The following is a 27,621-nucleotide window of genomic DNA, read 5'->3' as shown; positions in this document are numbered from 1 at the left end:
CTTTTGTGTTGATGAATGGGCCCGTCTGCGCGGCCAGAGTTTTGAGGGCTCGAATGGAGAAAGTTTCTGCTATGAAGAGCTGTAAACTTCTCTCAAGTCGTCGGGGAGTTTTCGATTTTTTACAGAAACAGGCGAGGGAAAGAGGAGGAGCAAGTAGTGGAGAGAATAAAAATAGTAAGATGAAAAGGAGAGAAGACAAGCAAGTAGAGAGTAAAAGGGAGAGAAGGAGGGGAAAGAGAGAGCGGGGAGAGAGAGGGAGAGGGAGAGAGAGAGGGAAAGAGGGAGAGAGAGAGAAAGCTAGGGATGAATGGGAAGGGCGAGGAGGCAGGGGAAGCAGCGAGCTCTCTCCCTGGCTTTGCGTTGCTAGGTAGCAGCCAAGAGCTGCGTGTGACCGACCGCCAGACAGACAGAGCGAACTCTGCTGCCTCCACGGGGACTAATCTGTCTGTGGGGATGGGAGACCCCCCCTTCCCCTCCTGCTCGGACAACTTAATTGCCCTACAATGAAAATGAAACCCCTATTGTTGTAGGATTAGCCAAAGCAATAAATTGATTTCCCTGGATCACATATTGGGATTGACGGGTGGGGACTGCAGAAGCCCCCATTGATGACGGAGAGAGGGGAGGGCTTGTGGATGGGCCGTGGCATGTATTCAAGTGGTTAATCTGCTTTCTTTCCTCAATTCTTAGCGTAAGCTCCTTAGAAGGAATCAACTAAGTAATTATACAGCAACTCCTAGCAGTACCCATTGCAGACTTCCTGGGAAGAAGTTTGGAAACGCCAACAAACCCCACTGGTTGTGTAAAAATCTTTGGAAAAGGAGGGGAGGCAGGGGGAGGACGTCAATAATTCTAACTTTGAACACCTTTTCTCACTGTTGGTAACACAGAAAGAGGATTTATTATTATTGTGGAGGGTTTACTGCAGTGCTTAGGGTTATATATATCTCGTGTCCTAAATATAGCCATAGGATTTACTGTATGTTCCTGTCAGTGCCTGGCAAAAGGAAATGTTGTCCGGATTCAACTGGGATACATCTGGGTTGTCTGCATACAACCAAAACAGATATTCTCTTCCCTGGATTGATGGTTTAGTCACCAAATAACCTGTACTTACTCTTCTTGGTAGTTTAGACCCATCCATCTTTCATTCTATAATAATAATAACATAATAATAATATGTATAGCAACATATCATATACTTATATATGTGGCAGGCCCTGTTCTAAGTATTTTACACTTCTTGACATTTAATCTTTACCATACCCCTTTGAAGTAAGTACTCTTACTATTTCATTTTTACAGATGGGAAATGGAGGCATAGAGCAATTAACTTGCCCAAGGTCATGCTGCTAGGAAATCACAGAGCTGTGAGGCAAATCCAAGAGATTCTGACTCCAGAGGCTATAATTTAACTCCTACTGTATGTGGCTCTCTATCTCTTTTGTACCAAAACTGTCATGCCCCCTAAGTTACTGTCCCCGTGTGAAGTTACTAAGGAAGCTGAGGGGCATTTTGCAAGTTTTTGCCACATAATGTAAAATCTGCTTACTGCTCATAACTAGATATTTTCAGAAACTCTTTTCTGGTTTCTATCACCTGAATCCTACTATCCTCACTCCCAGTCCTCCTTGATCATTTTTACATACATGTCCTCTGAATGTCCTCAACCTGGGTGTTTAAGAAGATTTCTAGATTCCTGTTGTATTGAGTTTTGATTTAGATGAAGTAAAGTATGATGACAGTGTAAATGCCCTTATTTTAGCATAAAATATTTTAGGTAAGATCTTACTGCAAACTTTGTATCATTAGAAGTTGGAAAGAGTGTCATAGTTAGTCTTTCAAAAAATATCACATATCTGTAGCTAAAAATTATTTGCATTGTCCTCTATTTTGTATAATGCTGTTTAAGAAAAAAAAATGTGGGAGGGCCTGAACTCCATCAATGGCTTCACTACTTTCTAGCTGTGTGACCTTGGGGAAGTCATTTAACTTTGCATGGCTCAGATTGCTTATCTGTAAAATTGGTATGCTAATGAGAGAATCTGTTCCATGACATTTTACGAACATAAAGAGATAAATGTGCTTAGTGTGGTGTAAGGCATGGTAGACAGTTTTCATAAATAAACTAGCAGCTCTTTTTATTATATTGATCAACAATAAATGTTACTTTTTTTTTTGCTTACTACTCATATTTCTAATTTCCAAATGCACATAGGAAAGTCTTTAAGCATTTTCCATTTAACATTTCTTTGAGGAATTCCCAGATTCCAGGATGTGATTTGAAGTTTTTTGAGAAAATGGTACTGATTCTCAGGACAATGACATTCTTTCATCCAACAGAAGTTTGGTTGTGCCCTTAATAGTATCAGCTTTTATGACAATTACATCTTTGGGTGCAGTTTATACGGTTAAAAGGATTGTGTGGCCAACAACAAACAGGCAACATTTTGGTTCCATCACATCTCTGATACCTGCTTCTGCTTTTATTTCACAGCAGTTGGCTTCTCTTTCTCCAATTGAAGTTCTTCCTTGCCAGTCTTTGGGGCTTCTCCTTAAACTCCCTTCAACAGTGTGCTTGTCCTGTTTTAATAGAAACTTTAATAACCTTAGATATCAACTGGTCTTCTTGCATTATTTTATAGATAAGTAACTAAACCCTGGAGGGAGACTGAAAGGGAGTGAAAGGGTGGGGAATTAAGTGCCTTGCCTAAGGGCATATGACCTGTGATAGAGCCAGGATCTGAACCTGAGTCTCCTCTCCTCATTCTACAGGACCTTTTTTAGAGACATGTCCTCTAAATGTCCCCAGGTTGAGGAAATTTCTAGATTCCTTTTTGTTGATCCTGACTTATCAGATGAGGCAAAGTATGATGAAGAGATTTGATCTTGGCCGAATCTTCAGTTGGCTGGGTCACCTGTCTCAGGCCTAAGCTGAATCTTATGATAACCATGTGTTTTTAGCTTGCTCCAGAACTTGTGCCATGTCAGCACCCCAACTCCCAAAGTCTCTGCCTCTGGACCCATTTTTCAAAACCTTGGGCCATCAGAGCATATTCCTGAAGGTCTCTGGGTTTTGTAGTGAAGGCTGCTACATGACTAGATTTTTAGTCTTATTCAAGGTAATTATTCGGTCATGGTTAATCACTGTCCATGTTCTTTAGTCGTGTGCTCTAAGAACACTGACAGGTTTCAAAAAATGTAAATTAAAAGTTAAAAAAATCATTTTAAAATAATGATATCAAGAACTTCAATGTATTTCCCATGTGACTAGAAGCACATTGCAATGTTGTCTTTGGGGTTTCTGCTAAGTCCTAGTAGCTAGAACAAGGTATGTAGAAAGTTGAGGTGCTTACAGCAGTTTGTTGAATTGAAAAGAGTTGGTATAACTCAAATAGTTATATCATATTCTATTAACTTTGTGATCTTGAGGAATTAAAAAAAATTGTCACCACTGTGGCATTCCACAAACATTTATTAATAAGTATCCACAGTGTGCTCGTGAGTCAGCAGTATCAACACTACAGAAAGGTTAAGGAGGATGAGAACTGAAAAAATCTAGGTTTCACAGTTAAAATGGTCTGCAACTTTGCCTTTAAGATTCTGAGATCATCATTCTCTAGTTCCTAATAACTCTGGCTATGATCTCACCAATATTAGAATGGTTTGACATGTTCCAGCCTCAGTGTTTTGGGCTGCTTCTTTAGAATGATCAGGTTGGTAGATGTTTTGAAATGTCAGAGACATTTCTTTGATGCTCCCCATGTTTCTATAGGGGTCTGTGCAAATGTTTTCTAATTGATTTCTTGACAGTCTTAGTTAGCATTGTGAGACAAAGTAGGAAGAGTGTGAGATTTTGGGGTTAGGGGATCTGGGTTTGAAACTTGCCCCTGCCATTTGCTATCTGGGAAATTCATTACAGTGTACTCAACTGCTCTGGATTGGTTTTATCTGTAAAACAGGCACATGTCTACCTGATAGGGTGGCTATGCCAATTAACTGAGATGTGTGTGAAGTGTTCTTTAGACCGTGAGGTCTCATATATTCTTCTATCCATCATTACTGCCTTCTTCAAGAATCTAACTTTTTCCAAACTTGAGGAGAAGATATTGTATCCTGGTATCCTTTTTTTATTTTTATTTTTTTAATACAACTGATCCTTTGAGTGATATTCCTGGGCATGTTTGACATAGTGCTTTAGTGACTACAACAACTTTACATAGTAGTCTAAATTCTCACGTTTGTGAATGACAGAAACCTAAGTTAAACTGCTTGAAGCCAAAAGGGAAGTTTATTGAAATACGTAATTGAAAAGATAGAGCTTTTAGGTTGAACCATATGGGATTGCTGTTTTTCTAGGTCAGAAATAGTCAAATATGGCAATTTCACTTGGTTCAACCTAGTACAAATGGAGGCTCAGCATATGTCATGCTGATCTGGATTCTCTTTCTATCTTCTGGCTCTGAGATGACTCTGTTCTCTAGCGTGTTCTTCTCTGGTGTTATAAGATGGCTGTTAATGGCTTCTGGAGCCACATCCTTTCATGTCATGTCCAATGGGAAAGAGCAAGAGTTTTTGTCTTAATTGTTCTCTGCAAAGGTCTCAGTTGCATTTCAGGGGCTCTGCTTAGGTCCTAAGCTTATCGGAGAACCAATCCCTGTATCCAGGGATGTGAAGTGTGCCTATAGCTTAGACTTGAGTCACATGCTTGGTCCCTGAAGTCATAGACTAAGGCTAGACCCCAGAGGGAAAATTGGGTGAGGCTCCCAGGAGAATTGTGAACAGATGTAGGGCTGCAAAAACAACATGCGTCTAGAACACCTTATCAGATAAAACCATTTTTCCACGTTATGTATGAAGACAGACCTGAAAAGGCTGTAGAAATTTCTCAAGAGCAGGCAGTCCTGGGGTAACTCAATAATTGAAGGGGGAAAAGTATTGGAAACATTTAAGGCAAAAGACATGGTGCTGTGTTCGTGTGGTCATGTTGCAACTAGAAGATTTGCTTGTAGCCTAGAGGATTCTTATTTGGAGCAGAAATTTGTGATGGACAGGAACGTTCTAGAAAATGAGCCGAGAGATCAAAGCAAGGAGCTCTTGAGTCCATTGTAGGATTTCATTTTTCAGTGAGTCCTAGGTCCTTGCTCCTTTTCCAACTTACTTCATTTGTTTTTATTCCCAAGATGTTGTCCCTTTTCCAGGCACTAGACCTTGGCTGTGAGAAAGAGGTAGAGAGAAAGAAGAGAGAAGGGTTTGGAGACATATTAAGATGCTTCTATGGAGACAAAATGCACCTTGGTGCAAATCTAAGAGTCCTTAGCATATACCCTAGGGTCTTCTTCTATAAATGGTAGAATAGTTGTCTTTCACACTTCACTGGATTAATTCAGAAATGCCAAACATTTGCACTCTATGCCGATGGTTATTTTGCTGGTCTTTAAGTCTTATTTCTAATATCATGTACCAAGAAACTGGCAACATCAGTTTCCTGGAAATATAAGTCTCTTCAAGAAAATGACAGATTAGACAATGTGAAGTTTCATGTTAAAATCTCTATGCTTTTGGTCATTAGCCCTCAGGTCATGCCCAACCCCCAAGGTTATTGGAAACAGTGAGAAATGAATGAAAGCAGGAAATGTAATTACCATTCTGTGCATTGAAAAGTTAAGCCACTGTTACCATGGATGCAATGGCTTGTTTATCGTCCAGATCTTGAGATTCCAAGTTTGGAAGCAATACCAGAGGTCTCCTTTAAGTTTATGTACCATCAGCCTCATGCAGATTCTTAGTAACTTTTAAAATAAGCCTTTACTCACTGATTCACATTAAGTAATAGCATACCTACTTTTGAGTGTCCAGCGGGTGTTGAGGAAACCCGATAAAGGGGAAGCAGACCGCAGCTACAATTCTGTTATGCTAGACTTTCTTGGATTCTCATATAAAAACATCCTGTCTTATAGTGTCAGAGATTTGCTTGTCACCTTGGGTCCAGTTCTTTGGTTTTTAATCTCATTAACAAGGAGAAGTTTTTCTCAGTAAAGGCTGAAAAATCAAAACTCATTATTTCAATAGGGAAATCCTCAAATAAAATTGAATTTAAGGATAGAAATCTTTTTCATATGTCAATCTTACCTACCTTTTAATCTCACTAAAGGGGAGGAGAAAATGCTAGTGTGTACTTCCACACAGGCTTAATTTTGATGTGGGAAGGGTGTGGAGGATACTTTTTGTTGCAAGAAACAGAAAACCCACCTCAAATTGGCTTAAACAATTAAGGGTATTTATTGGCTCATGTAAGTAAAAACTTCTGAGTCATAGTGGGGTTCAGGTGAGGTGCAGTCATGGCTCCAGTTCTCTCTCTTTGTATTTTTCTTGACTCTACTCCCCTCTAGGTTTCAGCTTTGTTTTCAGCCTGGCTTCCCATATTGTTATATTATAGCTGCCAGGACAAATGGGGCTACATGTTTTCTTGATCCTATCTAAGAACAATTCAACTTTGAGAAGATTTCAGCTATGTTTTCAAAAGCATTATTTCATCACGATTTATAGAATGCTGTAATCTCTAGGGTCCCTAGATGGAGATCACCTAGCTTCCTACATTTGGCATATCATCAAAATCACATGGGGAGTTTTAAACAGTATGTAGATTCTTAGGCCAAAACCCACACTTACTAAATTAGAAGTATGGAATCTGTTTTGTTAAGTAATTCTGAGAGTCAGACAGTTTGGGAACAACTGATCTGGGTAACCTGTCTGATTTTAGTTTTGTAAACTGAAACTAAGTTGCCATGGCAAATTCCTTCCAGTAGCAGTGAAGTATACTCTGTTAAATCTGTTCTTTCTTTTGGGTGGGGATGTCACAAGGTAGTTACAGTAATGAGGAAAACTACTGTTTTATATCTGAGGGTGATATGAAGTACTGCCCCCATTCCTGGCGGTCTCCTTTCCTGGCCAACATGACAGTCCCTCCCTGTAGCTACTATTTGTGTCTTAATTAGATTCTTTGTTCTTTCCCTGGACACCCTTGATGCCCTTCCTCCCACTCTAAGAACCTGAGATTCTTTGAGCTACTACTTCCAACTACTGTTGGAGGTCTTCTTACCCTTTTCCACCCAAGTCGGGGATTCATCTCAAGAGAATCCCTGGCAGAACTCATTGGAATCTAAAGCAGCCGTCTATGTTTGGTATGGGAGTATTGGAAAACCTTGTAGCTCATTCACTTTATATCCTAAGCCCAACTCTTTGTTGATCCCACTGGTACTTATGGTCCATTGCTCCTGCCACCTCTTCACTGCCCTTCAAATTCCTCAGTTATTCACTTCCTCAGCTTATATTTCATGGCCCATCGTTAGCATCACTTCCTTGCCTCCACCCTCAGCAGTCTGGTCCTCTTTTCTCAAACCTCCATCCAACACCACCTGTGCAGACAACGTTGCTTCTTATAAACGTGAAAATAGAAGCAATCAACAGAACTCCACAAACTCCCACAGTTCAACCATCATCACTTGAACTTCAGCCTGTATATTTTGTCTTTCCTCCTGGTACTCTGGATGAACTTTCCGTGCTCTGTAGTGCAACCAGTTCATTCATGTTCTAGATCACATTCTCTCTCACCTCTCACCATTTGTCTCCTTTCATGAAATCTTCTTTTCCCCACATTCCTTCTTGCTATCACCTATTTTCTCTGTTTCTTGGCAAAAATCCCTTGGCAGATTTGTCTTTTTTTTTTTGGCTGTGCCACACAGCTTGCAAAATCCCAGCTCCCCAACCAGGGACTGAGCCCAGACACTTGGCGGTGAGAGCACAGGGTCCCAACCACTGGGACCACCAGGCAGATTTGTCTTTATCCACTGTAGTTTCGCGTCAGTTCTTCTCAAATCCGTGCCATTCGAGTCCCCCCACCCCCTTGACGGGTATTTCTTTGGCCGAGGTCACCGATGACCTCCATGTTGTTAAATCCAAAGATCCGTTCTCAGCTCTCATCTTGTTTAGCTGATTAGTAACGCTGCACACAGTGTGTCCTGCCTTCCTCCATGGAACCACATTCTCCTAGTTTCCTTCCTTCCTTGCTGGCCTCTCCTTGGTATCTCATGCTTGTTCTCATCCATCTTCCTGATTACTTTTCATCTCTATCTACATTACTTTGGTTGCCTCATCCTGTCTCTTTAAATACCATCTGTATGCAGACAACTTACAAATTTATGAGTGTAATCCAGACCCTACCCTAAACTCTAGTCCTGTATGTCCAACTGCTTATTTGGTATGTCCACCTGGTTGTGCAATAGTCATTTCAGACTTATGTCCAAAAACCGAACTCCTGATCTCCACTAATGCCCCAAACCTGCTTTCTCCAAAGATTTCCCCATATTAGTAAGTGGCTTCTCCATCCTTGTTCAGACTCCAAACCTTGGACTCTGCTGTGACTCCTCTTTTTCTTTTATACCTCACATCCAATACGTCAGACAATCCCATTGTTTCGATCATCAGAATATATGTAGAATCCAACCACTTTTCGTCTTTACCACTACTGCATTGATCCAAGTCATGGTCACGTCTTACCTGGATTATTGCAATAGCTTCCCTACTGATCACCTGCTTCCCTTCTGTCCCCCTTCTGTCAACTCTCAACCCCCTTTTAGAAACCAGTCAGATCCTGTCACTCCTCTGCTCAAAAGCTCCAATGGCTTTTGTCACACACTAGGTGGGTTTTCCAGAAACAGACGCTGAGATGGAGTTTGGAATGCAAGATATTTATTAAGATCAATGTCTGTGAAGGGAAGGGGAGGAAGCAGAAATAGGCAGAGGAAGAAACTGAACTGTGACAAGGCCTTGCTTGACCCAGTGGGGAGTTCTGGAGCTACGGTTGGCAGAGAGAGTGTTCTATGTGTCAGGCTGAAATGGCCTTCCTCAGTTGCTAGATGTGGCCTGCCCTGGCAAGGTACCTTATTCTACAACTGAGATGGACCTCAGAGGAGCTCAGTGTAGGTAGAAAGTCCTTCCCTGCAGCTGGTCCTTCCTTGAAGGGGAATCTGGGTGGTACATCTCCTCATCTACCTGTCTATCATTGCTTCCCAGCTCATAAAGAGTCAATGTCCAAGTAGACCCTAACCATCTGGCCTGCACATCACCTCCCTGAACTATCTCCTTCTCTCTCCCACTCACGTTGCTCTAGGTGCAATGATATTCTTGCTTTTTCTCCAACGCAGTGAGCACCTTAAGGCCTTCATACTGGCTTTCTCTCTTCCTGAACATTCTTGCCTCAGACTGTGTATGACTTGTCCCTCACCTTCGATAGGTCACTGCTTATATGTCACTTTCTCAGTGTCACCTTCTCTGATTTTTTCCTCTTACTTTCTTCATTGCACTTAACACCCTCTGACATGATGGACATAATTTATTTGTTTTTTAAAATTTACTTTGTTGTCCCTTCCCTAAGATATGAATTCCAAGAGGGCAGGCATTTTTCTGTCTTATTCATTGACTTATCCCTAGTGTCCATAATAGGGCTAACTAAATACATATAAGTTGAATGAATGATGGATAGATGTCACCATGAGTGCTAAAACCAAGAAGGGCAGCCTAAGCTCATCACCATGTCCTTGGTATTGCCAGCCCTTAATTCTGCCGGGCTCCTGGAGGCCCCATCAAGGTCCTGATGGGGAAAAAAGAAAATTGCTGTCTCTATCAAAACAAGTGGCTTAGCAACGCTGTTTCTCTCCATTTGACTCTCCCCCTTCCTCTGCCTCACTGCCCCCCCAACTACTGATGGATCCCAGTGCATTTGATAGTAGCGGATTCTGCATCAGCCTTTTTAACTTCCATCCCAGACACTTGGTTACCCTGTGAGGATCCCCTGTACATACAGAATGGGGCTATTTTAGGGACAGATTTGATTCAGTTGCTTTTACAAAAAGATAAGCCAAAGTTTTTAGACTTTATGTTAGTGGACTGTCATTCTGTGTTTAAACAGAACACAAAAGAAATCTGTCTGAGACCGTGGCACAGTGAAAACAGCCTTGATCAGACAAAAGGCCCTCTTTGAAGAGGGGAGTGGTTTCTAAACTTGGGGAGGCGGCGTAGACTATGGAGGAAAGAACATCACATGTCAAGTCAGGACATTCATGGGTCTTGTTCCTGATGAATGAACCAAAAATGGGCCCAACCGAAGAGGGCCACACTGCTGAAAAATGCCTGTGGCTGCTTGTCCCTGGGCACAATCTTTCTCACTTTATACCCCATTCTTTTTTTTTTTTTTTTTTTAATTTGGCTGTGTCGGGTCTTAGTTGCAGCATGTGGGATCTTTCGTTGCAGCACATGGGCTCTCTAGTTGTGGCATGCGGGCTTAGTTGCCCCACGACATGTGGGATCTTAGTTCCCTGACCAGGGATCGAACCCATGTCCCCTACAATGGAAGGTGGATTCTTAACCACTGGAACACCAGGGAAGTCCCTAGACCCCATTCTTTTGATAACTTCATAATGCAACCATGACCAAATAGGTTAGAGGTAGAGGAATGACTCAGTGACATGAATGTATGGGTGAAGAAGTTGGGAGAATGACCTGACATAACTACTGCTAAAAAATTTGAGTGCTTTCTATGTGCCTGATACAGTCCTAAGTGTTTTACAGGCGTAATTTTACCCACTTCTTTATTAACAGTTTGAACTTTATGGATAAAGGAGCAAGGCAAAGACAGGTGAGGTCATTTGCCCACAGCCATCTAGTTATTAAGTGGTGGAACCAAGATTTGAACCCAGAGTCCTTAATCTTATGTGTTATCACTGTGGGTAAGTAGGAGCAAGTGCAAGATAGTGCCTCTGTATCAATCAAACAAACCCTCATTTAATGGCTCATATTATGATCAGGTGACCTCATTTCAGAAGCTGGTACCTTTGCAACTCAACTCTTGGACATTTTTGTGCTACTTTTGGCAGTCATTCATTCGTTCATTCATTACATGTCGATGGAGACCATATCATGCTTTGGCATGTGTAACTGGGTACAACAGAGGACAGAGAGATTCCTGCCACATGGGCCTATCCAAAACAGCTTACTCTTGAAGAGTACATTTCCATTTTAACCTAGTTTTCCCTCTATACTCTTTTGGTACTGGCTGATTCCTGCTTGCTGACTTTCTCCTATACTACCATTCCTTTATCTAGGAATGTCCTCTTCTCTATAGTTACACATCTTTTAATTCAGAAGACCCTTCCCCAATCAGAGAGTTCTATTCTAACTTCCTCTTCGGGGTGGCGGTGATGTACAGATTTTTAAAGTCTGCTGTTGCTTAATACTGATGGAAAAATTCCTACTAAGTTCTCTTATTCAAAGTCCTAGAAGAAAGTAATGAACAACCGAATGAGAACTGAGACTCTTTACAGCTGAGAAGTTTAATCGCGTAGAGATGGGGAAGGCGTTTGCCTGTGGGCCGGAAGGGCGGGAAGGGCTGGAAGTGCTGGAACATCTCTTGGCTCCAAAGCATCTCTCACCCTGGCCAAAGATGTCTGCTCCATCACCATTAGAGCCAGTTCTTTAGAGTAAGACACTCTTCCCCCCGAAACTCTGGTTAAAGTGAGACATGTTTACCCCATCTGTTAAAGTAGTTCGTTGAGATAATAACGCACTTACTGTTTACTACATTTGTCAGCGTGAGGTTCAGAAAGAACTAGACGCAAAGCTGATGGTTTGATGCGGTGGTGGTGCGAAAGAAGGGAAGAAGGCACCAGAAGGTGAGTCCTGAAAGGGAGCCAACCTCATCTCCTAATTATTTTGCCTAAATCAGCTTTTCTGGGGAAAAAAGATATTATTGCTTGTGCTTTTTCCTTAGGGTGACATTATGGGGAGCTTCTGCTGTGAATCTGTCAAAAGGATGTCAAAGATAGCACTTCTTACTTTCTAGTAAGGCTCTCGTCTCCTTCCTCTAATGAGCTGAGCTGAAATACGATTGTTAGAACAAAAGGAAAGGTTGATCCTAAAAGCAACAAAGTTGCAACACTCTATCAGTCATTCCTTTGGGATTCATCGGCATCAGGTAGCGTTGAGAGGAAGCTTTTGGATTTAGTGTAAATGGAAGTTATAATTTTTCTAGACCATAATGATGACTATTGATAGGAAATCCAGTGTTCTTCCTTAGTTAGTATGCAATAAAAAAAAGTTTGCAAATGAATAAAGTGAAATCCACACATTTCCCAAATCTGTTGCTAAATGGTTACTTTTTATGTACCACCACTTTGAATTATTTTTCCAGTTCACTTCTGGCATAAAAATTTACTTCTCCCCTAATATTTGGTGCAGCGAGGTGTTGAAAGAATTTGCTAAGTAATCACTGGAAGCTAAGATTCTAGTGAAAAACAAAATGCGTGGTTTAAAAATTGAATGTACTAACTCGGAGACAGCAAAAATTAGATGCTTCTTGCTGTAAATAATTAAACCCAGCAGGGCAGACAGGAGAGAACATGGGACTTGAGCTAAGAAGGATGCATAGTGTATTGAACACTTTCACTTCCCTGTAAGGGAAATCAAAGAGGTCTTTAATAGTCGTTGCTCATTGTGAATATGTGCAACAAAATCCCACTGTAATCCAGATTTATTTTTCAAGCATTTTGCTTTGATTGAAGGAATGAGAAAGTGAAGGGAAGAGGAACGGTATTTGATCGAGGCCCTTTAGCCCTCTTTTTCTCTAGGAGGTCCAAGTGTGGTTTGTCACTGTGACCTGGGGCTTTGGTTCCCTTCAGGGCCTTCTTGCACTGGGGTTGCATTGGTAGATCAAAGACAACTGGTTCTATTTTCTTGCCAAGAAGCAGTGGATATACTAATTGAGAAGTGGACTGACACGAGACACATAGGATGGATTCTTTCTGATTTTCTCTAACAGGGTTGGTTTCCTTAGTCTCCCTACCTCCTCCACTTTTTTCGAGGTGGGGGGCAAGTAATTGGCCTTAATTTTTCTATCTGTGTAAAAGGGAATAAGATTTTACAGCTTTCATACGGGTGGGCTTGAATATTAGCCTTAATGAAGTGCTTTATTTTATTATTTAAAAAATTAACGTAGGGCTTCCCTGGTGGCGCAGTGGTTGAGAGCCCGCCTGCTGATGCAGGGGACACGGGTTCGTGCCCCGGTCTGGGAAGATCCCACATGCCGCGGAGCGGCGGGGCCCGTGAGCCATGGCCGCTGGGCCTGCGCGTCCGGAGCCTGTGCTCCGCAACGGGAGAGGCCACAACAGTGAGAGAGGCCCGCGTACCGCAAAAAAAAAAAAAAAAAAAAAAAATTTAACGTAGACTAAAATGGTGTGTGTATAGTTCTATAAATTTTCTTACATGTATATATTCATGTAACCAGCACCGCAATTGGGATTAGAACAGTTCAATAACCCCCCACTCCCTCGATTCCCTTATGCTATTCCTTTGTAGTCACACCCTCCAAATAAAGTTTCTAAGTTCTTTTTCTGAAAACTCACTTTCCCACATGAAAGCCTCAATTTCTGCCTTTCATTTGTTCATTTTAATTCAGGAAGTGTTTCTAGCTCATTTCTGAAGTAATTCAAAATGACATGGGTGAATGGTAAGTTTGCAAGGCTGGTTTCCCCTTATTGTATGGAGGAAAAAACTGGAAAGATGGAAGCTCTTTCAGCCATATAGGAAAAAAATTGCCTAAACTTGGCTTGTTGCTAGATTGGAATCTGCAAAGAAAACACACGCAAGAAATCTCCCTTGAAGAGGAGGACAGAGGTTTATTTTTTATTTAACGATTTACCCCTTGACACCTGGGAAATGATTAGTTGATGTTTTCAAAGAAGATTAAGTCAGTGTGGTTAATTAACTGTGATAATCAGGTGACTTAAATTAATTAACTCCTTGTTAACAATTTCCATCAATTTTGTAAATAAATGACTAAATCAGTAAATTATATTCTTAAGATTAAAGGCTTTATTTCCTGATTTATTTTATTGATGACAAATTAGAGATTTTTCTCCTCATCTCATTCCCTTCCTGCCAACCTGACAAATGAGAACTAGCTGGTTATAGTTCGAGAGGAACACACCAGAGTACCTTTTAATATGTGGTTTTAGGGAAAAGTCAGGCTAAAGGACACTTTTGCTCCTTCATCTCAGCACATTTTAAAAGATTTAGGGGAATGAAACTTAAGAAGTATGTACATAGCAACATTAAGGGAGAATGGAGGTAGCAAGTAATGATGAAACTCACTCCAGGATAAGCTTTTTACTATGAAGTTTTTAATGTTTTATTTTCTTTCTTTTTTCTATGTGAAAAGTGAATGAGGAATATAATAACATGAAACAGAATTCGGCTTTGAGCTAGAGATAAATTTTAATGGATAATTAGGTGTTCTATTTAGAAGGAATTTATCAAAATGTTGGGATATAGTGATTGCATTAGTCAGTAAAGCTTGATTGCAGGTTTAAAATGCCATGCAAATATACAACTAGAATGTTCTTTCTTTTTAGAATCTTTATAATTGAAAATTCCCTTCCCTGCTTACATGATTATGTCTTGGTCTCCACTGAAACATGTGAGCTGGAACATTACCCACCTGTCCCCCATGCCCTCAAATATGCCATTGCATTTTCTGAAAGGCATTGAACACTCAGGGGATTTGCATTGTGAGACAGATGCTATAGGGTTATTTAGGATTCCTTCTAGAAGGAATATTTGTCATCTTGAATAACTTTTGAGGAGCTACAATATATTTACGTATTTGCAAAAATTCAATGCTAAGATCACTCACATTTTATAAAGAGAAAATTCCTACAGTTTCCTTGAAAGTATAGAAGGCAGCCTCAATTGTGGGAATGAGCTGAAACCAGTGATGTAAATTTACATCTCTGACTGCTAAGCAAAATTTTGGGGTCTTCCTACTATTATGGAAGCTCTCTGGCCACGCCCTCTGCCCCCTTCCCCACCTACCCAAGGATCCTCAATCTCAAGGGTCTTCCCTGGATGTAGTTCACCTGTGGCCAAACCTTTCTGGTGCTGGGGCGCTGCCTGGTGTTGTTGGAGTTTTGGAGATTTAGCTCTGTCACGTTCCAGATGTGCCCCTCTGGGCTATTTGACCTCTCTGAGCTTCAGTCTCCTGGACTACTTAGTACTTTCTACTCCACAGGTTCCTGGGAATATTTAAAGGACCTTGTGAGCATGCAAGGTCCTGGCACTTGGTGAGCCTTCAGTAAACATTTAACCCCACAGGGAACCTGGTGCTAAATCATTCATAGTTGACCAGCTCTTGGTTAGGTCAATGCAGCAGAGCAGCCACCATGCTGTGTCTTTTGAAATAAAGGAATCACTTGTCACATTCTCTATCCATAGAAATTGTTGAGGAAAAAATACAGGTTTTTTTTTTTTTTTTTTTTTAGGAGGGGGAACTGTCAAACAAGGAAGCATTAGAAGACAGGCGTTGTATCTTGCCTTTCTACCCCCCAAGAACATTTATTTGGACTTTCACCTTTAGGGCTTGAAAGCACAGACCCCAAATGTCATGTTACGTAGTATTTCAAACTTCTCAATGGACTCAGTGTTTCCATTTCGTGTGACCTGTACCTACTTCCTGTAAACCTGGTCCTCTGCAGAGTTTACTGGTGATGTCTCTGTAACTCTGAGAACAAGAATGATAGAAGCATGGGTCTAAGTAGAGCTCAGGTGTGCCCTCTGGTCAAGGAGAAAGCTCTCCAGAGGGAAGAGTACGTTAAAAGATGAACACTTGGCTTTGTGAGAAGTTTTAATCAGACCACGTAAAAATCATAGTCAATGTTATAACAGTTCCTTATTATTCCGTAAAAATAGACAAGAGTCAGTGATAAGTTTAAGAGGTGAAAAGCTATCAGTCAATCCAGATTTGGTTCATAATTACAGTGAATACATTGACATATTTATTCCACATTTACTGAGAGAGCCTATTGGGTCCAGAACTGAAGACACAAAGATGAATAAGACATGTACACAAACAGTTGTGCTACAAGGTGAGAGGTGTTGTCATAGAGGTTTGGGAGCACAGAGAAGGGAGTGAAGTCAAGTGGACCTGAGGGGGCCAAGAGCCAGGGAAGAGAGCCCTGATTTGCTATTTGAACAGTCTTTTTTTTTTTTTTTAATTCTAATCAAAAGAGCAGCCATCCTAATTGAAGAAATATTTTTGTTTCCCAGTGTGGATTTAGATGTAGTTCAGAAATTGACTCCCTATATCAAATGTATATGTATGCTAAGCTAACCAGTCCGCTACTTTATTTTTTTATTTTTTGAATTTTATTTTATTTATTGAACAGAGTCTTGAGGAGGGTGTGTTGGCAGGAGATGGAGCTGGGAGAGCCGACTCTGGTGAGACTAGAGGACTTTGTGTGTCAAGCTAAGCAGTTTGGTGCCTTTGAAAAAAATGTAAGCTGGGAAGCACAATGGTTAGACTTAGATTTTTTTTTTTTTTTTTTTGGAAGATAATGCTTTTGCCATGAGGAAAAGCAGATCAACCAGTTAAATTAGAGAATTACTGTAATTATCTGAGAGACAGATGATAAGGGTTGAACTAAACTTGTGGACCTGAAGGTGACCAGAGGGAGAAAGAGTCATTGTGGAATACAGAAAAAGCTTTTATTTGTTGCTGTTTTTGATAATTACCATTTTTTTTTTTTTTTGCGGTACGCGGGCCTCTCACTGCTGTGGCGTCTCCCATTGCGGAGCACAGGCTCCGGACGCGCAGGCTCAGCGGCCATGGCTCACAGGCCTAGCTTCTCCACGGCACGTGGGATCTTCCCCGACCGGGGCACGAACCCGTGTCCCCTGCATCGGCAGGCGGACTCTCAACCACTGCGCCACCAGGGAAGCCCCCATTATTTGTTTTATAAGTTCATATGTGTTATTTATGGGAATATTAGACATGTGTTTTCAATGTACATTCATAAATACTTGATGGTATTATCTTGAATCCCCTTATCTGAAAAAGTTCTAGCATATTGGGTATGGCAAGTGATGTTTTCCTTGGTTTTGTTCATTGATTCCTAGTTGGTACAGCTTCCTTGCAGAGTATCTGGAAATGTGTAGGGGCATTTTTGGGGTTGTCACAGTCCCTGGTTGTCACTGCTAACATTTAGAGGGCAGACAAGGATGTTAAACCAGCCGCAACACACAGGACAGTTCCACACTACAAGGAATCGTCCAGTCCCAAATGCCAATATTTCTTCTGTCAACCAAGGGCCCATATTGGTTGATACGGAGTGGACAAAGAGGCAGGAAGGAATAAATACTGGTAATAAGGGCTGACATTTGTTGAAACTTATTATGTGTCTGGGATATAGTCACCAGAATTATAGCATTTAGTCCCCATTTTACAAATGTGCAAACTGAGCCGGAGTGGAGGATACCCGTGTCCCCTAAATCGGCAGGCGGACTCCCAACCACTGCGCCACCAGGGAAGCCCTGGATCTTGCATATTTAACTTTAATTCGCAAGTATAAGCGGAAAAGGAGAAAAACATTTTCTTTGTGCACTTGCAGTTAATCAAATCTCAGGATCCACCTCCAGGAAACATTTCTTCTAGTTCCAGAGAATATTGGCAAAGCATCACCTTCCAGTATTTTTTAAAATATGGAAAATATTTGATGACATTAAAAAAAAAATAGGGTGGCATTATGGATTGGGAGAAACTCTCATTTGACAGCAAAACAGTTGGTGCTCCATAAATGCCTGGTGAATTGAACTGACTCCATGGAGGCACTCCGTGGCTTTAGAGGGTGCCAGGATCTTACAAATTTATTTTTTATTTCACATAAAAGGAAACCTGCTTCAAGCACAGTCTTGGTAATTTGAAGGCGTGTGTCCGTGACATAGGATGAAGAATGTGCCTCCTTCTTGGTCATGCCCTACACTTTCCTGCCAGTTCCAGTTTGTTCCTTCTGCCAGGCACACCCTCCCCTCAGACCCCCATATCGTAGCTTAAAAGCACCTTCCTCCACAGGGCCTTTCTTGATCTCCACTGAATGTTATCTGAGCCTCTCTCACAGCACTTATCATCACACCATGAATTACAATTATTTATGTATGTATTTTATCTCTTCCTCTAGAATAGGACCACTGGTGCTAAGAGTTATGCCTGCTTCCTCTGGTATCCTGTGTCTGGCACAGAGCCATGTGTAAGCAGGAGCTCAAGAAATCTTTGTTTAGAGGAAAGTTCTTTTAAGAACTCCATGAGTTGTAGTAAAGCAACTCCGTCCCCCAGGGGAGGTGATAGGCATGCTCTACTGTGGATCACTGTTGCAGAGAGGATTTTGTTTGGCTTTGTTTCTCACTAACGTAACGAGCAATAGGAGGCTGGCTTGGTACTTCCATGGTATCATCAGGGACCTAGGTACCTATCTTCTTGCTCCACCATCCCCTGCTGGTGGCTTCCATCCTTAAGGTCACCTCATTGTCCAAAATAGTTCTGTAGCCATAGCTACTTCTGCTCCATGCTAGGTGCGGAGGAGGAGGAAAAAGAAGGGCATGCCGTCGCTCTTTAAAGGAGACTTCCCAGAAGTCCTACGTAACCCTATTGCTTGCATTTCATCTCATTGATCAAGACTTACTCCGGTGACCATACTTAGCTGAAGTCTGGGAAATATAGCCTTTTGGCTGCACACACTCTTCACCTGAATAAAACTGGGATTCTGTGTCTGAAGAGGAAGGGGAATGAATATTGTGGTAGGCTATTGTGGTCCTGGCCATAGATGGTCAGGTGACAGTGGGCATTTGTTACACTTTGAGGACCACATCTTTGTAAAGACATTTGAACTGAATTTGGAGGACAGAAAAAAGGATGATGAGAGAACCAGAAACCATGTTACGGGAGGAATGATAGAAAAACTGGGGATGTTTCTTTTGGAGAAGAGAAGAATCAGGGGAACAATGGCTAGCTCTCTCTTCAGATATTCAAAGGACCATCACATGGAAGAAGGATAAGGCCTATTTTTAATGATTCTAAAGGATAAGAAGGGAATTGTAGGCACATAGCCTGCACCAAAAGAAAGCTGGAATTTGACTTTAATGTCTCTTTTAACCTTTGACTTTATAGAGATGTATACTATATACATGCATCTGTGAGTCTGATTTTGAGGTTAGAAATATTGCTTGTTCTATAGTTGCTTTGTTATCAGAATCCCCTTTTCTCAGTGGTTGCTGTAGTGGTGCTACTGCATTGGCAGTTTATATTTTGAAAAGCTCAGGACTTTTCCTTCTGTGAGGTGTGGGCTCTGTTTCCTTTATGCTTGGTCATTTTCAAAATGTCATCGAGAGTCAGAAACAGTTTCCACACTCAGGCTGCAGTGAGGAGAATTCTTAGGTTGTAGATACTAATATCAGGGCTTAAAAATTCCATATTGTCTAACTCAGTAATTCAATAAATATTGTCACTATCAATATTGGACTAAGATATCTGTGCTTAGGCAACTGGTTAATGTTATTTAGTTAAACATGAATTCTTTTAAATTATTACTAAACATTTTAAACATCTGAAATGTAGTTGCTGTAATGTCTTAAAAACAGAGGCATTATCAACCAGAGAAATAAACTAGCAGAGTTAATTTATCTCACTAAATAGTGATTTATTTTTGAAACTGCATAGATGTGTACCTGAAAACTTGCCTATCTTTGTGAATTAAGTTCTATTTTTCTAGTTCAGTTTTATTTTGAATATAGATGTTTTTCTTTTGTGAACCTCAGATATAAGAAATAGTTAAGGAGAGAGTATAATTTAAAATAGAAGCGATAATTTAGTAAGTAGATGATATGAAATTTCTGTATTAAATCAGCTTTTTTGGGGCAATAAGCTATAATTCTAATTAGGGTAATTTAAAAAGATCTTCAAACTGGGTTGCAGATTGTGAATACAGAAGTGCTAGAATATAAGCAAATATATGTTAAACAAACAAACAAAACCCTGAAAAATTCAAAGGGGGACCATATATAGAGTTTAAAGGATCAGAAAACACCTGCCTAAAAATAGTAACAATAGCTAACGTTCATTGACCATGTCCTTATGTGTCAGGCCCATACTTCTTACACTATTTCCATTTTAACATTATGAGTAGGAGCTCTTATTATCCTCATTTTTAGATGAGGAAACAGAGGCAAGGAAATTAAATAACATGCTCACTCACCATAGTGTTAGGAAGAGGTGGAGCTGGAGTATGAACCCAGGTGTAGACTTCAGGGGCTTCTCTCCAGAAAGTTGCTTGGGTTTCTAAGCAGCCTTTCCTCTTCCCTCCCTTTCCTCACCCCCCCAATCTTAGAGTAGTATATCAAGCATTCAGCCATCTGGTTATTCAGACTTCATCTCTTAAACTTCTGTAGAAAAGCTTTAGACATGCTGGGCTGAATGAAAGAAGGGAAATATAGACTCCTATACTTGAGATGCATTCCTACAGGTGTAATGAAAAGTACACCTCCAGGAAAACATATCAAGTGCATTCCTTAGTCAGCAAGCTTTGAAATGTTGGGCTTCCTTGGTTGTGTGTGTGTGTGTGTGTATCTATGTACATGCATGTATACACAGATACACACATACACGTTGGGTGGAGTTGGTGAATCTTGTATTTCCAATGGAAGGAGTTCTTTGAGTTACGTAGATAAGGGGTTTCAGTTTACAAAAGAACCAATACTACAGTGTTTCAATAAATCATGTTCATTTGTTACTTGATTCTCTAGGCCTTTGGAGTCATTCCTTTTGCAATATTTCCTTAGGGCCCTTTTCTTCAGTCCAGATTAATTTAAGACACATTACACTGATTTGAGATGTCACCAGTTCTCCTGGGAAACCCTTGGACTGTATTTTCAATGGCCTGTGCTTTTATGGAAAAATGCTGTCTCACTGCCGATGAGGTTTCTGGTATCAGCAAAGACAGTTGATCACGTATCACATTAGAAGCCCTGATAAGATCCTCTATCCCCCTAGAATCTGTGCCATCAATCTGGCGAGGAAGGTATTTGGGCATTAGAAATGCCTAAAATGCCACAATTAGAAAATTCACTTCTTTGAGGGCCTCCTGTTTTCTGCTGAAAGTACCAGTATCCATAAAGGCTTTAAAACTCAAACTTTCTTGTGAATAAGTTCATTTGGGTGCAGATTTGGGGGCTCAGGGTCGAGAGCCGTGAAAACTCTGGCCACGTTATGGGGATCTAAGGGAGAGAGAGGAAAGGATTTTTAGACAAGGGTGAGGGAAATGAAGCAGAGGTAGGACCCTTTAACTAGATAAGGCCCTAATCGCCTCATTCCTGGACTATCAGAAGAGCCTTTTAGATTTAAGCTGCTTTTGCCTCTTTGTAACTTTACCGACCAAGCTTAGTGAGCTGTTGAGTGCTCTTAGTAATCAGAGTGACCATGGTCCTTCTCAGGGAAGAACTGGCTTCACTTAGTTTCTGGCAGGAGGTGGGCTGGCTGTGTGGGCTTGCAGGAGGACAGCCAAAGTTGTTGTGTGTTTGCTGTCTTTACCGGAGTCACCTGACAGTTGTTATTCTGTCTCCTTGAGAGCGCATAGATAAACGGTCTCCCAGACCCTCAACATGCTGTTGGATTGAATTGAGTTTGGAGCGTTTGCTCTGTGAGGTGGAGACTGTTTAGGAGGGTGGTGAGATCTCTCTGTTTCATTACGAGGGAAGCCTGTTGCTGGGGTCATGGCAATGATGGGATATTTTATTCCTCCTTTTGGAAGGGCTGGGTGTCTAGGTTCACGTAAATCCATTCTTATTCAACCAGAGAGAAGGTAATAACTGAAGGTGATAATCAAGTTTTCCTTCGAATGTATTGCAAGGCATAATCACAAATGATTTTAGTCAAAGAATGTGTGCATTTGTAGCATTTTTCTATTACGTAAGAGAACGTTTAGAAACTAGGATAATGAATATCTTAGCATTTTAAGGAAGAATTTGAAATTTCATTTTTTTGAACCTACACCCTGGAGAATTTATGAGCTTTCTAAATGAAGAGCTTTTTAGCTTAGCTTCAGTTGATTAAAATCCTGGATTTCTTTATGTCCTCAGTTCTGTGCCATATGTTGAGGCGAGCGCTGAGGTCAGTGGGAATACTTTTATGACCATCAAAAGGTCACCGTGTCCAAGTTTAACATGCAGTATAATGATTTAAAGTCCACTCTGGGAAAGCCTCTATATTTATCATCGAATTTTGTGTGTGTGTGTTGAAATTATACACTTACGGTATTCCACATGAAAACTCCAGAGGCTCACCTGAGATTGAGTGATTTAAAATAGACGAAGAATAAAAATGCTTGTTGTAGGAAAATAGGAAAATGCATAAAGAAGAAAATAGGAAACCAATGGCAAGCTTGGTGTTGGCCCTAGCTTGACCTGTGTGTCCTAGGATAAATCTTGATTTTCAGTCTTGCCCTTGACCTCAGACTGGGCCAGTGGCTACTTTGTTCATGGACAGGCAACCACCATCCGTCCTTCCTGTAAATACTGAGCCTCCCACAGGCAAGGTGGCTCAGGCTTTGGGAGTTTTCTCTCATTTAATTATTAAGGGAACAAACAGGTCTTATCTGGTGAAGACATTGGTCCCCAAATATTTTCCTTCCTAGGCTGTTAGAATGTTTGAGATGGATGAGAAGTGGGTGTGCCCAGGAGGGAACCACCCTTCATGGAGGGACTGCTGTACTTCAGGCTTTATGCTAGTGGTTTACAGGGACCTCTTTAATCCTCACCAGAACCTGGTTTTGCAGGTCAGAAACTTTGCCGGTAAGGAAACTGTGTATCAGAGTTTAAATCCCAGTTCACCAAGCCAAGTCAGTTAAGCAACAAATACTGACTGAAGATTTAATGTTGAATAAAACAAACAGTTCCTGCCCTCATGGAACTTTTTGAATGATATGGAGACAGTAGTCAGTGCTACCCATGTGTCCTGGCTCTTAGTCTAGTATTTTCTCCATCACTATCTTCTTATTTCAGCACTTATTGAGAAATCTGAATTTCTTACTGGACTTGATTTAAATTGTCTTTATTATAATACCTAAGAACCTATATTCTGAATATCAGTTCATTCATTCATTGTCTAAGTCAGCACTGTATAATTCTAGATGCCCAATTTCCAGACTTAAGGCAGCCACTGAAAACTCTGTTCTTGACCAAATCCCTAATATCAGCTTATTTTCTTGTAATTACTTTTTTAAAAAGTGTAATGCAGACAAGATTCCAGTAAACAATGGTTTTAATTTGTTTGTGTCAGTTAATAGAGATTTTATTGTATGTACTTCCTAGTATAGTTTATTACTGAAACCATTACATTTTTCCAGCATTAGAATTCTAAGATTCTATTTTAATGCATGGTTAACAGTTTCTGTTTATTGTGACAATAAGTTCTTACTGTCACTACTTATTGATACTTAAAATACAGATTAGGTGAAATCTTAGGAAATATACGCTACTTTTTTTCTTCCTGCTTTTGACAGTCATTACAGATAAACTTGTAATTTTATTTAAGCTGCTCTTAATATTGGGGGAATTATAAATTCACCATATATAGTCAGAAACCCAAACACCATTTCATTACACATTGGGTATCAGTGGGTGACAATATAATATTGTTGATTCTGTGTCAACAAGCTACTGAGTTTCACATTATAACATGAAGTGATGACATTTATAGAGCCTGGAAGTCATTGGGAGACCCGTAAATGTTGTTTAAGCCCAGGCATAACAAACCGGGGCCAAAGAACTCCTGGTTTAACAGATAACCTGCTGGTGAGGCATGTCCTGAAGTTCTTTTTGCTCAATTGCTAAAATCAGTATAGTAGAGGAGACACAGGAAATTTCGTGTCATTTTACCATGAAAATCTTTGTAAATGTAATAAATCCTATTTTATAGACTCTCAAGTTAACAAAATCAGCTTTACCTTTGACTCTATAGGGAAACTAAAGTTGTGCTTATGTTAGCAAATTGCTTACAATGAAAATTACAAATTTTGATTTGTGGAATCAGATATTCTCCGGTAGCTTTCTTTTTCTCCCTCCCATTTTTTTGTGGGGGAGGGTATAGAGTACTCTCTACTACAGAGTAATGCTGGATATAAATGTTTTGTATAATATGGGTGGGGCGGGGGGGAGAGGAAGTCACATTCTTTATTGAAATAGCAGAGAATGACCTGGACATATAAATAGGTTCCTAAGGATTTGGAGTTGACTTCTTAAGAATCTTTCTGGACTCTCATGAGGGTCAGTATGGAAGATAATTGTTCAGTTGGTAATTAGATTGGAAGAAACAGTGGCTCTAAACAGCAGGATCTATTAAGAAAGTACACAAGTCATCATGATCTCATGACTTTATCACCTTTTGGAAATCAACTTCACCCATATATTACAATGCATCATATATCGTTTAGTTATTGAGGGTCATCTGGGTACTAGGACGCTCTGTGCTAGGCACTGGGATTACAGAGGTATTTATTCCTGCTTTTAGGAGGTCACACTTTAGAATAATGCTCTGTTATTGGTAGAATCATAATAAATTCTTGCCACCTTACTATCACTCTTCTTTTGGTCTCTTAATCTCATTTACTTTTTCTGTTCTTTATTTTTCATATATCAGGTCATGGTGGAAGAATTTTGAGCTTCTGCTTATAAAATCCTTTCTGAGATAGAACACCACTAGAAGGGAAAAAAAATACAAAAACACTGTAAAACAACAAAACCAGTTTTTTTAAAAAAAGTTAATGACACAATACATATGTATTAAAAATGTTGACTTCAGTTTACCAGATGATTGGTTATCAGTACTTATTGCCCAGGAACAGGCTTTTAAACTTATTGGCGGAAATATTTTCACATTGTTGCTGCACAGTATTTCTTAAGAGTTTAGGAGAATTTGTTGTTGGCAGAAGCCATACATAGCCATAACTAAATCATGAAGGTTGAGTCATGCATGTGTGCTCACCTCAACTAGTCTCCTAACAAATTGATAAAAGTCAGTGTGTAAACACTGTGATAAGCCACCATAAGCCCCACCATGATCAACATTTCTGGTCAGAGTTGTCATCAGACTTGCTTATGGATGCGTAAGTATTTGTTGTTTCAGAGTAAATTTCATACACATATATGAAATTATGTGTATTGTATATAAAAATATATCTGATCTCTACTTTCTGAAAATATACACATTTAGAATGAGAGCTTATTTAGTTCCTAGCTGAAATTTGTGACTCATAAACCCACTTAGCAATTACAAACTGTTCCAGCCTGGATTTGGGCCATAGCTAGATAAGAATGAGTTACCATTTTGTATCAAGTTGTGGTTAGGGTGCAAGATGCAAGGTCTCATTAAATTTAGTGTTTGGATGCTAATTGTTGACCTCGATATCTCTCCTTTCCTCCCCCTCTCTCTTCCTCTTTCCCCTTTTCTCTTTCTTCCTCTATTTCTGCCTCTTCTCCCTTTTCATGTCTTGAGAGCCTATTGGTGTAACTATTGTGAATGGTCAAGAACTAAATAACAGGGCTTCCCAGGTGGTGCAGTGGTTAAGAATCTGCCTGCCAATGCAGGGGACACAGGTTGGATCCCTGGCCCGGGAAGATCCCACATGCCGCGGAGCAACTAAGCCCTTGCGCCACAACTACTGAGCCAGCGCTCTAGGGCCTGTGAGCCACAGCTACTGAGCCCGCGTGCCACAACTACTGAAGCCCGCTCACCTAGAGCCCGTGCTCTGCAACAAGAGAAGTCACCACAGTGAGAAGTCCGCGCACCACAACGAAGAGTAGCCCCCGCTCGCCGCAACTAGAGAAAGCCCGCACACAGCAACGAAGACCCAAAACAGCCAGAAATAAATAAATTAATTAATTAAAAAAAAAAAGAATGAAATAACATAGAGTAAGGGATAAAGAATACAGCAAAGTGTTTGTTAAATGAAAACAAGGAAAAATTGTACAGCACAAGGAAATATAGCCATTATTTTGTAATAACTTTAAATGGAGTATAATCTATAAAAATATTGAATCACTGTGTTGTACACCTGAAACTAATATAATATTGTCAGTCAACTATACTTCAATAAAATCAATAATAAAAGTTAAAGAAAAACTAAAATAAGATCAGAACAAAAAGGTGTTTGTATGATTCAATCCAGAAGATCCGTTTAGTAGTTACAAATGATTTGCCCTGTGACTATAGAGAATCATCCCCAAATCCACCAGTTGGGAGTCAGTTTCTTCTGCTTCTGCTGCTATTGTCGTAACTTCTGGTATCAAGCCATTGTTCACTTGATAACCCGGTGATCTAATTTGCTTGTTAAGGTGACCAAAACAGGAGTGATGCTTGCAGCTTTAACACACCTGTATTGATGTGACGTGTGGTTCAACACTTGGGACTAATTAATCAGAAAAACCCTGGTTTGGTGCTGTTTATAAACTCTGTGTTAGGATTGAGAGTGGGTCTATCACACCCTGTGTAATAAGCCTTAAGCAGGAAAGCTGCCTATCTGGAGATCTGTGTAGTCACTTATTTCTCACATGTGTGTGATTTTCCTTTTTAGCTTTTGATTCTGTTCAACCATCTTCCAATAATTTATCTTGCTAATCAGTAAGCTGTATAGGAATACTCTGGGCGGTTGAGGTTGGAAATCAGCTCTTAAATGGGGGGATTTATAGTTTTTGTACAAGTCATGTTAAAACATTGTGTTGAAGGGTGTTGTACTCTTTTCTCATGGAGTTTGATTCATTGGGTTCTTATTAACCAGAGCAGGCAGACTATCTTAAATTTTCTTCTGTTTGGATGGTGGTCTTTTCAGCATCCTATAAATGTAGCTCTTTGGTCATCAGATAACCAGTTAGTTCCTTGCGGGGGAGTGGGGACAAAGGTCTTGGACTTAGTTTTCTCTCATGTGGAGGAGGAGTCCACCTATAGGAACCTCAGTGATTCAGCTGATAGAGAAAACACTGCATGGATTATATGAGGAAATACAGAAAAGACTAATACAAACACAGTTTCAGTGTTTGGTAATGGCTGGCAGAAAGTTTTTGTTGCTGAGTGTTCTTGGACAAAACTCAGAGGTTCTTTCAAATGTTTTAGGCACTTAGATGATTGTCAATTCATATCTTTATTTTTTTGTGAGTGTATGTGGCAGGGGTGGAGAGAGGACATTGGAAAAAAGTTTTTTCTTTTGTTCTGATAACTACACAGATGGGAAGACGTTGCACCATGGGCAGGTGTGTTTATGACTGTTTTTCATAGCAATGACCTTTTCCATTAGTGAAGAACTGCTTGAGGACTTCAGATTTGGGGCTTGTTTTTTTGTGTGACTCCCCCCACCCTTGAATGGGTAAGCCTGTGGATGCCCTGTGGAGCTCTCCAGGGTGAAGCAGGCCTCCCTGGAACTGAGATGCTTTACCACACTCCCAGGGGAGTTCATTTCAAGGTGCTAGTACTAGCAGCTGCGGCATGAGATTGCCCAATCTCAGGCCCTCTCATTGATGGGTGGGAGGGAGTGCGATCGCCGCTTAAGAAATTTTATTATCTTTAGGAGGGAAGAATTTTTTTATTTACAGGGGGTTTCGTAGATGGTCTCTTTCATGTGGGTTAAGACATTTTGAGCTCTGAACGTCCATGCTGCTTAGAGGTTCTAAGTTGTTCTCAACTGGGGGTGGTACCACCAC

At 40.5% G+C, this 27,621-nt stretch overlaps 1 protein-coding gene across 4 annotated transcripts in view; it reads left to right on the top strand.

Annotated features, from left to right (window-relative positions):
* The window catches only part of LRP2 (LDL receptor related protein 2), a 190,112-nt gene that overhangs the window by 870 nt on the left and 161,621 nt on the right, over positions 1-27,621 (top strand). The window lies entirely within an intron of this gene.

This window comes from Neophocaena asiaeorientalis, unplaced genomic scaffold, assembly GCF_003031525.2.
Source record: "Neophocaena asiaeorientalis asiaeorientalis breed wild unplaced genomic scaffold, Neophocaena_asiaeorientalis_V1.1 scaffold6, whole genome shotgun sequence".
In the NCBI taxonomy this organism is placed as follows: Eukaryota; Metazoa; Chordata; class Mammalia; order Artiodactyla; family Phocoenidae; genus Neophocaena; species Neophocaena asiaeorientalis.
The sequence above is the reverse complement of the archived record's forward strand: the minus strand, read 5'-3'. Positions and strand labels throughout refer to the sequence as shown.